Genomic DNA, 5,360 nt, shown 5'->3' on the forward strand with positions numbered 1-5,360 from the left:
ACTAGTGCAGTGGCAAGAGTTTCTGTGCAGGCAAACAGCTTGTGCAGCAATTGCGAAATCAGCATCGAGCGCCGTTCGAGAGTTTTCTTGGAAATAACTTGCAAACTATGCGTGGGTTAATGTTTTAAGTTATACCATCGTGTTTGCCGTGCGAATACGCGTCGAATGATGTATAGCAAAACATTAGTGCGTTGCTGGAAACATATAGCATTCTTGATGGCATTAAAATTCCATGCTTTTGTTTCTGAGACCCGCTCCGTTTGAAAGCAGATTGCCGGTGCAGACGATGCACGGTGGTGGAACAAGCAATCAGTGGCGTTGTTGTCAACATGCAAGTGATCGCAACTGTGGCCGGGGCCACTTTGATGCGAAATACGGCCCCATTTTAGAAACGGACGTTTTTTCGAACCATACAAGGGCCAATATGAAATCCTGCACGCGTGCAAATTGGATGCATGTTTAGATTAAAAACAGCCGTTTTTCAGCTAGTAAAATGTTCCAAACTCATGTCTAACGAACCAATCAAAACCGAAGGGACCTTTATATTGGAAATGATGTAAGCCGATGCTACCAGTTGTTGACAACATTTTTACTCACCGGATGCAGACGGGAACTTTTGGGGGTGCAATGTTGTACAAAAAAATGAATATTTGCCAAACGCGGTTTGTCCATTTCGGAATGAAAGCGCATGGTCCAATTAAAGTGTAAGTGCAGTGGGAAGAGTTTCTGTGCAGGCAAACAGGTTGTGCAGCAATTGCAAAATCAGGATCGACCGCCGTTTGAGAGAGTTTTTTGAACAAAACTTGCAAACTATACCTGCGTTAATGTTTTCAGTTATACCATCGTGTTTGCCGTGCGATTGCGCGTCGAATGATATATAGCAAAACATTAGTGCGTTGCTGGAAACAAATAGCATTCTTGATGGCGGGAAATTTCCATGGTTTTGTTTGTGAGACCCGCTTCGTTTGAAAGCAGATTGCCGGTGCAAACGATACACAGTGGTGGACCAAGCATTCAGTGGCGTTGTTGTCAACATGCAAGTGATGGCAAATGTGGCCGCGGCCACTTTGATGGGAAAAACGAGCCATTTTAGAAACGCACGTTTATTCGACCCATATCAGGGCCAACCTGAAATCCAGCACGCGTACAAATTGGATGCATGTTCAGATTGAAAATAGCCGTAATTCGGCTAGTAAAATCTACCAAACTCATATCCAATGAACCAATGAAAATCGAAGAGTGCTTTAACTTCCAAACGATGTAAGCCGATGTTACCACTTGTTGACAACATTTTTGCTCAACAGGTGCCGACCGAAAATTGGGGGGAGGGGGCCATTTTGAAAAAAACTGAAAATGTACCAAACGCGATTTTTTCAGTTCTCAATGAAAGGGCATTGTCCAATTAGTGTGTAAGTGCAGTGGCAAGAGTTTCTGTGCAGGCAAACAGCTTTTGCAGCAATTGGAGTTTCAGAATCGAGCGCCGTTTGAGAGTTTCTTGGAAAAAACATGCAAATTATACGTGCGTCCATGTTTTAAGTAATACCATCGTGGTCGCCTTGCGATCGCGCGTCGAATGATAAATAGCAAAACATTAGTGCGTTGCTGGAAACATATAGCATTCCTGATGGCCGCAAATTTCCAAGGTGTGTTTCTCAGTGCCGCTCCGTTTAAAAGCAGATTGCCGGTGCAGACGATGCACAGTGGTGGAACAAGCATTCAGTGGCGTTGTTGTCAACATGCAAGTGACGGCAAATCTGGCCTCGGCCACTTTGATGCGAAAAACCGCCCATTTTAGAAACGGACGTTTTGTCGACCCATATGAGGGGTAATATGAAATACAGCATGCGTAAAAATTGGATTCATGTTCAGATTGAAAACAGCCGTTTTTCGGCTAGTAAAATGTTCCAAACTCATGTCTAACGAATCAACGAAAATCGAAGGGACCTTTAACTTGCAAACGATGTAAGCCGATGCTACACCTTGTTGACAACAATTTTGCTCACCGGGTGCCGAATGAAAATTTTTGTGGGGAGGGCCACATTGTCGAAAAAATGAAAATATTCCAAACACATTTTTTTCATTTCTGAACGAAAGGGCATGGTCCAAATAGTGCAGTGGCAAGTGTTTCTGTGCAGGCAAACAGCTTGTGCAGCAATTGCAAAATCAACATCGAGCGCCATTTGAGAGAGTTTGTTCGGAAATAACTTGCAAACTATACGTGCGTTAATGTTGTAAGTTATACCATCGTGTTCGCAGTGCGATTACGCGTCGAATGATATATAGCAAAACATTAGTGCGTTAATGGAAACATATAGCATTCTTGAATGCTGCAAAATTCCATGGTTTTGTTTCTGGGAGCCGCTCCGTTTATAAGCAGTTTGCCGGTGCAGACGATACACAGTGGTTGACCAAGCATTCAGTGGCGTTGCTGTCAACATGCAAGTGATGGCAAATGTGGCCGCGGCCACTTTGATGCGAAAAACGACTCATTTCAGAAACGGACGTTTCTTCGACCCATATGAGGGCCAATACAAAGTCCAGCACGCGTACAAATTGGATGCATGTTCAGATTGAAAACAGCTGTTTTTCGGCTAGCAAAATGTTCTGAACTCATATCTAACGAAACAATAAAAATCGAAGGGTCCTTTAACTTGCAAACGATGTAAGCCGATGGTACCACTTGTTGACACCATTTTTGCTCACCCGGCGCCGACCGAAAATTTGGAGGGAGGGGAATTTTTTGAAAAAACTGAAAGTGTTCCAAACGCGATTTTTTCATTTCTGAATAAAAGGACATTGTCCAATTAGTGTGTAAGTGCAGTGGGAAGTGCTTCTGTGCAGCTAAACAGCTTTTGCAGTAATTGGAAATTTAGCACCGAACGCCGTTAGGGTTTTTTGGTAATAACATGCAAACTATACGTGCGTCAATGTTTTCAGTTGCACCATCGTGGTCGCCGTGCGATTGCGCGTCGAATGATATATAGCAAAACATTGGTGCGTTGCTGGAAACATATAGCATTCGGGATGGCCGCAAATTTCCATGGTTTTGTTTCTGAGAGCCGCTCCGTTTGAAAGCAGATTGCCGGTGCAGACGATACACAGTGGTGGAACAAGCATTCAGTGGCGTTGTTGTCCACATGCAAGTGATGGCAAATGTGGCCGCGGCCACTTTGATGCGAAAAACGGCCCATTTTAGAAACGGACGTTTTTTCGACCCATTTGAGGGCCAATATGAAATCCAGCACGCGTACAAATTGGATGCATGTTCAGATTGAAAACAGCCGTTTTTCGGCTAGTAAAATGTTCCAAGCTCATATCTAACGAACCAATGAAAATCGAACGGTGCTTTAACTTGCAAACGATGTAAGCCGATGTTGCCACTTGTTGACAACATTTTTGCTCACCGGGTGCCGACCGAAAATTTTGGGGGGGCCATTTTGTCGAAAAAAATGAAAATTTTCCAAACGCGATTTTTTCATTTCTAAATGAAAGGGCATGGTCCAAAACGTGTGTAAGTGCAATGGCAAGTGTTTCTGTGCAGGCAAACAGCTTGTGCAGCAAATGCAAAATCAGCATCGAGCGCCGTTTGAGAGAGTTTTTTGGAAATAACTTGCAAACTATACGTGCGTTAATGTTTTAAGTTATACCATCGTGTTCGCCGTGCGATTGCGCGTCGAATGATATATAGCAAAACATTAGTGCGTTGCTGGAAACATATAGCATTTGGGATGGCCGCAAATTTCCATGGTTTTGTTTCTGAGAGCCGCTCCGTTTGAAAGCAGATTGCCGGTGCAGACGATACACAGTGGTGGAACAAGCATTCAGTGGCGTTGTTGTCCACATGCAAGTGATGGCAAATGTGGCCGCGGCCACTTTGATGCGAAAAACGGCCCATTTTAGAAACGGACGTTTTTTCGACCCATTTGAGGGCCAATATGAAATCCAGCACGCGTACAAATTGGATGCATGTTCAGATTGAAAACAGCCGTTTTTCAGGCTAGTAAAATGTTCCAAGCTCATATCTAACGAACCAATGAAAATCGAACGGTGCTTTAACTTGCAAACGATGTAAGCCGATGTTGCCACTTGTTGACAACATTTTTGCTCACCGGGTGCCGACCGAAAATTTTGGGGGGGCCATTTTGTCGAAAAAAATGAAAATTTTCCAAACGCGATTTTTTCATTTCTAAATGAAAGGGCATGGTCCAAAACGTGTGTAAGTGCAATGGCAAGTGTTTCTGTGCAGGCAAACAGCTTGTGCAGCAAATGCAAAATCAGCATCGAGCGCCGTTTGAGAGAGTTTTTTGGAAATAACTTGCAAACTATACGTGCGTTAATGTTTTAAGTTATACCATCGTGTTCGCCGTGCGATTGCGCGTCGAATGATATATAGCAAAACATTAGTGCGTTGCTGGAAACATATAGCATTTGGGATGGCCGCAAATTTCCATGGTTTTGTTTCTGAGAGCCGCTCCGTTTGAAAGCAGATTGCCGGTGCAGACGATACACAGTGGTGGAACAAGCATTCAGTGGCGTTGTTGTCCACATGCAAGTGATGGCAAATGTGGCCGCGGCCACTTTGATGCGAAAAACGGCCCATTTTAGAAACGGACGTTTTTTCGACCCATTTGAGGGCCAATATGAAATCCAGCACGCGTACAAATTGGATGCATGTTCAGATTGAAAACAGCCGTTTTTCGGCTAGTAAAATGTTCCAAGCTCATATCTAACGAACCAATGAAAATCGAACGGTGCTTTAACTTGCAAACGATGTAAGCCGATGTTGCCAGTTGTTGACAACATTTTTGCTCACCGGGTGCCGACCGAAAATTTTGGGGGGCCATTTTGTCGAAAAAAATGAAAATTTTCCAAACGCGATTTTTTCATTTCTAATGAAAGGGCATGGTCCAAAACGTGTGTAAGTGCAATGGCAAGTGTTTCTGTGCAGGCAAACAGCTTGTGCAGCAAATGCAAAATCAGCATCGAGCGCCGTTTGAGAGAGTTTTTTGGAAATAACTTGCAAACTATACGTGCGTTAATGTTTTAAGTTATACCATCGTGTTCGCCGTGCGATTGCGCGTCGAATGATATATAGCAAAACATTAGTGCGTTGCTGGAAACATATAGCATTCGCATTGCCGCAAATTTTCATGGTTTTGTTTCTGAGAGCCGCTCCGTTTGAAAGCAGATATCCGGCGCAGACGATACACAGTAGTGCAACAAGCATTCAGTGGCGTTCTTGTCAACATGCAAGTGATGGCCAATCTGGCCGCGACCACTTTAATCCAAACACGACCCATTTTAGAAACGAAGGTTTTTCGACCCATTTGAGGGCGAATATAAAATCCAGCACGCGTAAA

The sequence above is a fragment of the Pollicipes pollicipes genome, unplaced genomic scaffold (assembly GCF_011947565.3).
Source record: "Pollicipes pollicipes isolate AB1234 unplaced genomic scaffold, Ppol_2.1 Scaffold_2555;HRSCAF=2994_pilon_pilon_pilon, whole genome shotgun sequence".
Lineage (NCBI taxonomy): Eukaryota > Metazoa > Arthropoda > Thecostraca > Pollicipedomorpha > Pollicipedidae > Pollicipes > Pollicipes pollicipes.